The sequence below is a fragment of the Thunnus albacares genome, chromosome 3 (assembly GCF_914725855.1).
Source record: "Thunnus albacares chromosome 3, fThuAlb1.1, whole genome shotgun sequence".
Classification (NCBI taxonomy): Eukaryota; Metazoa; Chordata; class Actinopteri; order Scombriformes; family Scombridae; genus Thunnus; species Thunnus albacares.
The window spans coordinates 21,263,013-21,275,956 of NC_058108.1; the positions used below are offsets into that span (position 1 = coordinate 21,263,013).

At 37.6% G+C, this 12,944-nt stretch overlaps 1 long non-coding RNA gene across 8 annotated transcripts in view; it reads right to left on the reverse strand.

Moving 5' to 3' along the window:
• Positions 1-12,944, reverse strand: part of LOC122979465 — a 259,931-nt gene that overhangs the window by 125,174 nt on the left and 121,813 nt on the right. The window lies entirely within an intron of this gene.

Sequence of the window (12,944 nt, forward strand, 5' to 3'; positions counted from 1 at the left end):
GTATGCTAAATAAACTCTTTGGATAAAAACATCTACCAAATGATTGTAATGAAATGTTATTTTACAAATTGCAGCTTTTCTCTTTTGGGGAACAAAGAGGACTGATGCTTGTGTCAAACTCATTTTAAACAGTGAAAGAAAGAACTAGTTTTGTCATTTTAAGCATGACAAAACTACACTCACATACAATAGATAGCGTTGCATGGCAACACTACTTGGAAGTTACTACACCAGTGCCTCTCATGGAGAAGATAGCATCTACAAAGACACATGAAATAACTGAACGAACTGAATTATTATGTATTAGTAAGGCTATGAAGAAACAGACGGGCAAAAACAAAAGTTGACCCTTTTCAATCAGTGTGACCTCTTTCTGCAAAGTATCAACCTCCATCTCATACCACTTACTATATGCCATCATCCCAGAATTATATGACAGAATGCTGCACACAACAAATTACAAATGTCATTATCTCCGAAATGAAGCAAATCACTCAACACAATAGCCACTGAGGCAAGAGATGGACACTCACAACGACTGCTGGTTTGTGTAATATATCTGTCAGAGTGAACAGTTAAGGAGCAGCTTCTGGCACTGGCTGTCTTGAAATCATTTGATGCACAATCCAACTGAGAGTTTTTGCAGTGGCATCATCAAGGCAATGAAAATGCCAACTTTAAATGTGCTTCACAGATCTATGACAGAATAGAGGGCATAGTGGGACAATACGGAATGTGTATAACATCCTTTATAAATCATCAAAATGTTAAAAAAAAAATATATATTTTGTAACATTTTGATTTTACATTTATATATAGATAAAGATATAGATAGATAGGGCACATTTTGGCAGACTCTATCCCCATTAGGGTTACATGCCGAAAAGGCTAGACATCTTTGATCTGGACTTTGATTTCAATTTCACTAAACATTTTAGGAACATAAAGTTAGCCATCTGTCAACATGGAGCATTGCCAAGATTAGATCATTCCCTTCATTCCAGGATGCACAAACTCTTATTCATGCCTTTGTCTCCAGCCTATTAGATTACTCTAACTCAATATTCACCGGACTGCCCCAGAAATCAGTTGACTGTCTTCATCATGTACAAAACATAGTAGTTGTAGTGCAACATGGGTACATTTTCTCTTGATGGGATAACTGCTGAGTTTTTTCATTGGACATGTCCAGTTAATTCACGATTCATCTGGTTTGAAAGAATCTGATCATATTGTGTAGTCATGTGCTGCCTATGAGTACTGTGCTTATGTGGATGCTTTCAGTAAGTATTATTGTAGCCATTTACATGGGATACATGGAGTGACATTTCCAATTACAGCTAAACTGCTTCAAATATTAACTGTGCAAGTGGTAATTAAATGGGAGGTAGCTTAGGTGTCTGCCAAAATCCATGAAGCAGTTTCACACAAGGGTCATTTGATGAAAATGTCTTGGTTGTGGCTTTGGCAGCATGAGAACCTAATAATGATTGCCTAATATTTGCAAGAGGTAATGTTTGACAAAGTATTGTAACCGTTTCATGTTTCCAAAAAGAATTAATGAATACTAAAAAAGAATACAAGACCACTCTTACCACCTTTATAGACCACTTAGAGTCAGCGCTCAGTCAAGCTTGTAAGGCTGTAAGGCTTGACTGAGACTGAGCACTCATCTTTTTTATAAAAGTCATATTAAAATATTGAATAGGAAATTACTCCAGGGACACAAGTATATTAAAATATATCTACTAAACATCTCCTAAGTCATGTATTTGTTAGCTGAATGATTTCCTCTGAACACTAAAGGAAGACGAAGGTGACTGTAGTAAAGCACAGACCATCATAGTCTAATCTGAGACATGTAAAAAAAAGTAGCAACAAGATAACGAATCTATACACAACTCTGAGTAGTTGTTTCAAGTGTCATTTAATCAACTGCATGTTGTCCCAGTATTTAGAGTGACAGTCCTATAATGGATAAGGTAAAAAGTCAAAACCACGGTCACTTGTGCTGTCAGACTATCCTTGAGAAAGACTTTGAACCCCCATAGTTATTTCTGCTAAAGAACACCAGCTACAGTAAATATCTTGCTTGTAAATGAATTCTTCCATGAGCATCTCTGCTTAGTTCTTTACAAACACAGAATTTTAACATTCAGATGGGTTGTTTTGTGGTGGATAATATAGTGCATCAGAGACAGAAGAACTGTCTAGAAGAACCGTTTCAATGAAATGTTGCAGAAATTTGTTTTTACAAATCAATAACAACCAATTTAACATTTCCCTTGGTCTGCCTTTTACTGCTTCGGCCATCCATTTTCTGTAAAGTACAAGATGTGCCTTCGCTGATACACTGTAGTAACTCAAGTGAATTTCCAATTTGGCAAAACTGGCTCTTGTGGGGCAATAACATTGGTTGAAGGAAAGAAAGAAAGAAAAAGAAAGAAAGAAAGAAAGGTCTCACTGTCTGAGAGTCTGGGGACTTCACGTCTGGAGCAGGAGACAAATAAATAAATCCCTGCTTTGACAGCTCAGACAGACCCAGTTAGAAGTGACAGCACATCAGCATCAGCAAGCAAATAGAGGATAATGCATCAGTCATTAATTGGACAATGGAGTCAAGGGAACACTGAGTCTGACAAAAGGTGAGGACAAGGTGTCTTCTTATGATTTGCTTAATCAGGTCCATAGACATCCACTTGCTCAAATTGATCAAAGAATCCTTCCTCTCAAACTTGAGATATGCATGTTTTGAAATATAAATTATGTAACCTTTTATTCACCAAAAAGTGCAATTGGACCAGCATACTTTCAAAGGGACTTTAAAAACTACCTGACCTCAATTAACTTTGGCATGGGCAAAAATCTGTCCATGAAAAGCTGTCCTTTCTTATAGGTAGGGCCGAGCAATTTGAGGACAATTTTTCTAACCAACATTGTTGCTTGCATTCTATAATACTGATTTTTCTTCTACAGATTAAACTCAAAAGCTGTACATAATAGTAAACATTTGTTTGTCCCAAGCGCTATCACAAACTTACTTCTGGTTTAAAGTGATGCAGCTTCTTGTTGAAATCCTTACGAGGCTATTTTTTTAACATTCAGTTGGATAATAGTCAACTTCTAACAAGATTTAGTTTTCTATTGACAGATTGACCAATTTAGCTCACATATGTTAGGATATTACCTTAAGATATTATTATATTATTACTCAAATATTCAAATGTAATCATAACATTCAAAAGTGGTGATTACAGCTACATAGTTGGCTGGTTAAGGTAATAATGACAAGATGAGTTGCTTCACAGCCCTGAATCCTGTAGGTCTCAAATCAGAACTTTTAAAGCAGTGATGTGATTCTTTCAAGTTGCACTGGGAGATTTCAACAACTCAGTTCACTATCTGCATGTAATTTGCACTTGACTTACACTGACTGCCAAGGAACCTGCAGACGGTTCAGAATTTGACTTGAGACAATCACCTAGATCATTTATGTACACGAAGATTTGCTACTCTGTTGGTATTTTATGGAGGCAAAAATACACAGCTCAAATTTTTTTTTTTTTTTTTTTTTTCAAAAATCAAAAATGATACACAGTGGTGTTTCTTCATCTTTAGACTGGTGTCAGAGTGGTTTCTTTTTTGCTCTTTCACCAATTCACAAAACTGACATTAATTAACTAAAGCTGAGTAAATCTGCTGGCAACAGTTGTCTTTATAGGTGGTCAAATCAATAGTTGCTGGCTTAAAGTTTCACTTGCAACAGCCTTTAAGACAGTGGTAATTATGGAAGTTATCATTAAAATGGTGGGGTTTTCTATATGAAAGTGCCCTTTCAAATCACAATTTTGATAAAAAATATGAATAATCCTTCAGCCATTTTCATATTCTCGAAAATACTGCAAAGATAACTGTTTATTATTGTCATTATCACTAGTAGTAGTAGGAGTTGTTGCTGTTGGTGTATAAGACCAAAGAAAGTTGTATGCTAATGTTAAATATGGAGTCCAGTAAAAGAATAATTTCAGTGTATTAACCTTCCACTTTCTTTTGTGTAGAGCATTTGCCCTGTGGCCAGAAATTGATTTTTCTTTTGTGTGTGTGAGTGTGTGTGTTTGACAGACACCATTAATCACACTTGGAAAATAATTTGCTTGGGATTCCATAGGATACATTTGTAATTTTCATGAGCTTAGGCATACTTAGTATGCCCCGAATCTCTATCCATTTCTCCAGCCATCCATGCATTCAATTAGGTGGAATCCTCAGCAAAGCCAGGTAGGCTTTTCAATCAGTACATGCCTCTCCTAAAGGCAGCAGGAAACCTTGTAATCTACACATAATTGGTGACAACTCACCCGTGTTCTTATGCACAATGAAGACAGTGTGATGTATTCAGTATGCCACGGAAATTTGCACCTTATATACTCTATATATTACAGGCAAATATAATACGTGTGGGTGAAAGACATTTGGTGGGGAAAAACTATTACTTGGCTTATTCATAAAAACTGTTCAAATCACCTACAACAAGCCAATAGCCAACACACCCTTAATTAGAATATGACCAATAGCATTCCTGTAAATGTTGCCCAAGTAATATTAACTAACTCAAACACTCTGATGCATGACATAATTTTATTTACTGGTGTATCTAATGTAGCTAATGTTCTTAATTCTGGCTCTATGATGCTGTTTCTGCTTTTCTGTTCAGCATTCATTTAGCATGTGCTAGAGTCGCTGTTGAAATTCTCTATTTTAAGGAAAATACCGGGACTTCCTACAAACACACTTGAGTCATCAAACTGGAGAAGATGGATTAAAATTATGGAATTTCATGTTTTTCTATCACTAACACATTATACTGAACAGAAAATGAAGCAGGTTGTGTTCGCTATCCTGTTTAATTATGATGTTTTACAGTGAGTACCTTCAAGTAGAACAAGCTTAAATTTGATGACACTTATCAACTCACCTGCTCAATTCATGCCTTAAGAACTTACCTATTTATATGGAAATTATTTTTTTTGTCCCTGCTACAGTCTAGCTTCTACCTACACAGTCACTTAAGGCACAACAGTCTATCACAAAAAGCCTGCCACTCTCTCCATGAAGCTCTCCACCTTATTGCGGCATTGAATACGAGGCTCTTTAGACTCAGACTTTCAAATGATTTTTCACCTATTCTTTATTATGAAAAATATGTAAAATAGCATAGCAGAAACATGCCACTGTAGTCTTATTCATCATTAATTTTGTTGTGTTTGTGTCTGAGTGAGTTGTTACTAAAGTCAGTTCAAAATTAGACCAAGAAAACAAAGAATCAAAGGTTCTGCAGTATGTGTATCCCAGTGTAAATGTCTTAATTTCTACTATATCAACATGAATAAGTGTTGAACCATGTAATTAAGCAGTCTGATGGTGATGTTGGCCTTGTGTGTATATTGTATTAGTATGAGTGTGTGTGTATGCACGCACTTTTGTGAAGAAAAGTAATATACATTTCGATATGCTGCTGAAGCTCAGTTTTTGTCAAAATACTTTTTTATAATAACTACATGTCAGTAGGATGTTGTTGGTTATTAGGGGTGGGACAAATTATCAATATTGCAACAAATTGCAATACTTCCACTTGGGACGCACTGGCACAAATGTATAAAGAAACGTCACCGTCGTCACTCATCAGCCCTGAATATCTTGTACAGCTCTGAATAAAGCACAGTTAGTTATCAGCGGGGTGCGTGTTGTCTTTACTGCTACAGAAAAGGAATAAATCTTTGGGTTATTAGCACAACATCACCTCTCTGCCATCTCTTATGAGACTTGCTAACACTACCAGCAGCTCTGTGAGAGGCACAAACTGAGGCGATAGTTAGTCAGTGTGCTGATGTTTATACAAACCGAAGCTACATTTAGCAGTGTGCCCATTTTTATACTTGGTGGCATTTATGCACTGTTAATAAACACTGTACATTATCTGACTATTTCTTGCTCTTTTAAATATGTTTTTCTTTCTTCTTCAGTTACAAATATTGTGATATAGCTTAATTATTTCTTTGTGATATATCCATGTATCGCATAATCGCCTTTGTTGTGATATATCGTTATCATGGGAAGAATACTGTGATAGCATCGTATCATGAGTTTATCTGTGATTCCCACCCTATTGGTTATATGATGGACTTTGTCACCCGTAACTTCCAGTAACAGTGTAACAGTGCATGTTTTATCTATAGTGCCCAGTCCACATGGCAAATGAATGTCTGAATGATAAGCTTTAATGTCAAGACCTATATGTGGTGCCCAAAACAACAAATAATGCCTGTAATGTTAAATGCCTGCAGGTTTAGAAGAAATGTTTACTAAATTGATAGCAACATTACCTAAACTATTCAACATTACACTCCTACTGTCTGCTTAAACACATATAACCATAACTGATCTAATAATATAATATATTGGATTGTCAATAAATGAATTATCGATCATTTATATGAAACCTTACAGATAACATTCAGATTCTTGAGCCAAAGAGAATGAAGGTACAGGTGCATAATTGCCCAGTCCCAGCCCAAGTAATTATAGCATTTAGAACTGTATCCCTTATTTGTGTTTTACGGAGATCATGTCAAAACCGAACTCTTGAGGTAATGTTAAATTTCACAGCAAAGTTATTCTAAGGGCAAATTTTCCGAAAAGAAAGAAGGAGCAGACCAGAAAAACACCTTTTGTCACTTTGATTACATTTCTGAGTTGATGAGCCACTAAGTTTCACACATTGCTTGAAAGTGTGTGAGGCTGTTTTTACTTGTGTAGCCAACTCGAGCTTTAATACCATTGCAGTACAGACCTGCGTCACAGAATGAAGAAAAGATTAGGCTAATATTTACTATTTATTAACAAAAACATTGTCCTATACATGAATACATTAATTCATTTTCTGTTCTGTTTTACTGGTGTAACTGTAACTAACCTATGAGAATGAATTATAACTTTGAGATATTTATGAATGACAGTGTGTAATGTAGCCTAATGGGAACAATTGAGACGGTCACCTCTCTTTGCAAGACCATCAAAGTCTGGTGTCATGTCTAATGTTGAAATACGCAGCACAAACGACAGATGTTTATACATCAGCCATGATCTGTAATGTGACTTGTTTTAGTTCATCACAGAAAAAGTTTGTTCACACACATAAGGAGCCAAAAAAAAAGCATCCTCTGTGCATGCCTGCGCAGGTTTGGAAACTGTGTTTCCTTCAGTGAGCTGTAGAAGTTGTCTAGTGTGGAAGTAGTGAACTTTTGTTTGACAGCAGGGTCGCATTGGATGTCAAACTGTTCTTGCTGCACATCCCGGGGTGCTTTCTCGCTATCGAATGAAAGGGGAGAAGACACCAGCACCAGTTCTCCTACAATCTTTGCAAAGTCGGAGATCTACACCACAGCCTAGAAGACTACACATTTACATCTATGTAGTGTTCTTTTTCTATGTCTTTGTTGGTGCATTGCTGTGTTTCTTGGCACATTACAGCAACCAGTAGATCATTGGAATGGTGTGAATCTGTTTGTAGGAATGTGCTCCATGGCACTACTAAAGGACAGAAACTCCACTGGGTACCTTTGATGACAGTCACTACAGGCAAGAGGGTCAGAAAGTTTGGAAGGTAAAGGTGAAGATAAAAGAAATAGAAAAAGGAAAAGGGCAAAGGGCAAAGAGAAAAAGCCAAGCACTCCAAGCTGTCTGGCAGTTGAGGACCACCAAGTTGATATCCAATTCGTAAAACCAGTGTTTGAAATTAGTCTATATCTGCATGCGTTGTTTAAAAATGACAAGTTTCCATAAAAAGAATAATTATTTTTTGCAACAGCAGTGCACTTGAAATTAATTTCCACATTGCACAGTTATAGAGTTCCGACATGGCCGCACTCAATAGCTCTGTAGGGAAGACATGTCATGTTTTATCACAGCAGCATAGAAAGATGAGTTGGCAAAATTCAAATTAAATCTGTATTCTGCAAACCTGGAGAAACCTTCACTGCTTTCAAATTATGCACACTGTATTTTTATGTAAACAAACATTGGGTTTTGATAATATGCTTACCTCCAAAAGTGTCATAATTTGTCATGGTGAGGAGCTTTTCACAAGCTTGATGAAGAGCTCCATTAATTGTTGAGGTCTGCAGGAGGGAAGGAGAGGGGAGTAGAGCAGAGAGAACAACCAAAGAGGAAGAAAAATAATTGTTGGAAACAGTTTCCATTTCATCAGGTCTCTGAGCCGGAGGAGACAGGGCCATAGTGATGAGAGGTGGGAGGAAGAAGGGGGGAGGGGGGTCAGTTGAGGAATTAATTGCAGGGGAAAAATTATTACTGGCCTGTGAGCTGAGGGAGAAGGGATGAAAGAGATGAGGTGGTAGCAAGGCTCAGGATGGAGCGGGGAGGTCAGGCATGATCATTGTAAGAGAGAAAGGTAGAGTCTTCTCTCTAACGAAGAGGTATGAGCAAACATTTTTGGTATTACTGTCAAGATGAAAATGTTAAGAAATGAACACAAGAGCAAACTATTTGCATTGAGAACAAATTTGACTTTTACTAAGGTAGGTCCTCTTACACACAAATAGTGCTTACTTTAGCACTTTAACACTTGATGGACTGAATCAATGCTAATGATTTAACTACAGTAGCTTTTTGAAGAAGGAAAAACATAGCTCTACTAGCCTCGATGGGTTGAAAGTCTCTTAAATCTCTGATGACATATTTCTAGGTAGTGACATCTGATCTACAGACATTTGCATTTATACCTGGTATTAATAAATGTTCAAGTTATCTTGATTCTGCCGGCATTATAATTGTATCTCAAAATTCAAATTAGTTAGGCAGGGCTGGCAGACTTGTCAGACCCAAGTAAGGGGAAGAAATGCCACGGACAGTCATTATTAATTTTTTTAAATCACTTGTAGTGAGAAAAGACTTGCTAGTTAATGCTTCATGTAGCTTTTGGCAGGCTTGCTTAAAGGTGAGTGAATTTAGGGCAGAATTTAGGGGCATCTAGCAGAATGGCATTGGCAGAAATGGCATCTAATATTCATAAGTATGTTTTAATTAGTGTATAATCACCTGAAAATAAGAATAGTGTTTTCGTTACCTTAGAATGAGCCCTTTGTATCTACATAGTGAGCGGGTCTGCTTCTACTGAGCCTGCCATGTTGTATTGCCATGTTTCTACAGTAGCCCCGAACGAACAAACCAAACACTGGCTCTGGAGAAGGCCTTTTGGGTTTTTGTGGGCTTCGAGGCCACATAGGTTCTCCTACAAGCTTGGAAGGAGAAGGAGGGGGGGGGGTTTCAGTTGGTTGCAATCTGCAACCTCACCACTAGATGGCACTGCATCCTACACACTGGACCTTTAAGCTAGCAGGAAGAAGCAGAGTTCAATATGCTGGGCAAATGTTTTTCTTAGGAATACGGTCATGCTGTATTGATTGCATTTACACAAGGCTGAAATCAGATCACAATGCGAGCCAGATCACCTCCAGATGTGGTCCGATCACAATGCGTACTGTGCGGATTTACACCTTGCATTAACATTTCCTTTTCTAGGTAAGGTATTAAGATACAGATCACGTTAATGCCAGTTGTAAATAGAGCAACAGTGCCACACTACACCACTGCTGAACACACTGGAAAAAGCATCTGAGACCACTATTCAGCAGGTCAAGCCAGATTGTTTGTTTTTGACTGGGTGGAGTTACTCTTTAATGTTCATCCTAATAGAAATAATGGAAAAAAACAACAGATGATATACAGTACAAACATAATCAACTATGTGCTTGTCTGCAATTTCACTCAATTAAATATGAAAATGTGAGCAGTAGCACTTCTTAGTCCATGACTCAATGCTGGACTAGTCTGAAGGAGAAATTCAATTACACATAGCCATCATCATCTTGGCCTTCATTTAACTGTCATCATGCAGTTTCACAGGGGAAGCTCAAACATTTCACCTCTGCTGATTGATGGCAGCTAGTTGGGTGACTGGAATTGCTGTTCTCACCTCAGTTATAAAACAAGCCACCTCAGCAGATAGTAATTGCTCTGTGCTCTAAGGTTCATCAAAGCATTAAGTTATTGGCTTGATTAAAGTTATTAGTCACATAGAGGGGAAACTGAGCTGAGAGGATCTCTTTCCATTTTTAGAATGTGCACAAAGACAGAGAGGGGACGTCACTGATGCTCGACGCCAAATAAACTGTGAGCTCACGTATGCTGTATGTGAAAACATCAGGGCCACTAGCAGAAATTCTGCTGTAGCCCTCTTTATGCAGTAAGGTCCTTCCAGATGAAATGCTGTCAATACACAATTGCTAATGCTTTCCAAAGCTTTCAAAACAAAGGTAAAACAGAGTTGTGTACTAATCTGTATGAATGTGTTTCTGTTACAACATGCATCATCATATTTACTGTAACTATAAAGTGTGATGGTTTGGTAACACTCTATGGAAAAAAAGCACATGGACTGGTATAAATGAATGCATGAATTCTTGCATCTAATAATAATTAATTGTACACTGTACTGTACAGGAATTAACAGTATCTCATGAATGCTTAAAGGCAAAAACTACATTATTCATTGCTAGGCATTTCCATTATTGTAATTAGTATTTGGGTGAACTTACTCTCAAAGTATTAGTCCATAGGCCAGGCCAGAATTTATACATATACATATGTTTGTGTATTCCTTTGCGGTAGACTATAATTCAGGTTGACCCACAGGAAAACGGTTAGTGGAGGTGGTAAGGGCTGCCCCATTGCTAAAAATGTAAACACGATCTGTTTTATTTGACTTTAATCTCATGAATTAACCAGTGAAGTAAATTGACACAGCACACATGACTTTCCATTATGTGCCTAGAGTATGCTGCCTTCATTTCCCTACACTCAAAAAATCCTGACCTTTTTTTTCCCCCATTGGAAGATAATGGGCTTAACGGACTTATCCGGGACCTTCTGATGTTCCATACCAATGATGTCTTCCAGTTATTAATCTTTCATTAACTTAATTTACGTTGTTGTTTTAGTAACATATAAGTAAACATTTATTTTTTTGTCCCTATGTGTGTAGTTGCGTGAGCGCAGAGGGCGAGCGGCAGAAACATGATGTGAACGCGAGTGGAGCAGGAAAAGTTTAGCAGTAAGTTGTCAATCTGGCAGTAAATATACAATACAGGCTGTGTGTCAGTTACTTAATGCAGCAGCTCCTCAAGACAAAGAAAATACTCACCTATCAAAGGGGATTAGCCCCGAAGTTAGCAACGTGTTAGCTTAACTTGATCAGGCTCACTTAAGGTGGACTGACTTTTAAGGTGGACCAGCAATTCTCATTTTAGTGTCAATCTCAGCTGCTCTTTAACAGAGAACGGAGAGATGGCTGAGTCTCTTTCTTGAGTTTTTCATGTGCAACCCACATATGACCCCCCCCCCCCCCCCGCCACTCCAAAGCAGTCACCCTAGGGGAAACACTGCACGCTGTTCAAATACAAAAATGAAAAAAAATTAAATTCAATATATAATATATAGCCCTACATGAGGCCCAAATTTTACCATCATTTCTTTCTTTATTCTATATTATATTACACCTTTAGTTTAATAACATAACAGCGAATGGTGAGTTTTTGTTATTTTTCTTGTATACCTAACATAATATTAGTGCTCGGACGATGTTTTGTATAGTAGCCTTATGGCTTTAATAGCTCTTTATTTCTGCAACTCAGCCTGTACATCCTTTTCAAAAGGATGAGACAGCATTGCATTTACATAGTTATCACCCAATTTTGCTAGTACACAAACACACACACACACATCAGACCATGGTCACTTTTGGGGACATTACATAGACTTGCATTAATTTCCTGGAGACGTACCCTAACCCTAACTATCACCACTACTTGCCTTACCCTAACCCTAACCTTAACCACTGACTCAAAAATCAACTTTTCCCAATTGGGGACACGGCTTTTGTCCCCAATTGTACAAGCTGTCCCCAGTTGACTGGTCCTAGGTCTGAAATTTGTCCCCAAAAGTAGCCAAGAACAAAAACAGACCACACACACACACACACACACACACACACACACACACACACACACACACACACACACACACACACACACACACACACACACACACAAATATCATCCACCCCCTAAAAAATTAAAATGCACATTAAGTCTAATTATTGGGACAAAGACCTTCCTGGTCTGAATGCCAGAATAAATGCATATAAATTATGACTGTCCTGATTTAATCAGCATGTCTGGTCACTCTGTTGTTGGAAAGTGAAAATATCTGATGTGACTGCTTGATACCATGACAGACTACTCCTCAGGCCATGGAGTTAGTTACAAGGACTTTAGTTAAAAAAAGAGAAAAAAGAAAAACAATATCTTGAAGATGATGGTGTAATTGCTTGGATAATGGGTTGATGGACACACCTACAACTTTTTACAATAACCCTTTCCTAAAGCATTTGTATGGATTTGGTTTCCTTGCCTACAAAGGTTCAATGTGCTTTGTCTCAAGCAACGCAAGGACACGTTTTATTGTTATTGATGAGAATATTAATCAAGCGTCAAAAGGTTAATAAAGAGCAATAAATAAATTGATTTATCATTTTGAGTTGGCTATTTGATGGAGAACTCTGTGTACAGGACTCTGACATTGTCCCTTTCATTTCAAAACAAGTGCAGCAGCTAAATTGATGGGTGATTAAGGTGGGAGAAGATTGATGGTTTCATATCAGTATAGCTGACCGTGAAATTTATGGGCATGAGAAACCTTTTTTCTGGACACATCACTTTGGCTTTTTGCATAATCAACCTTTTAAAGAGCTATTCATGGTTGAGATTTACCTTTAACTCTCCAGCTCTTTAACACTTTGTCACAAACCT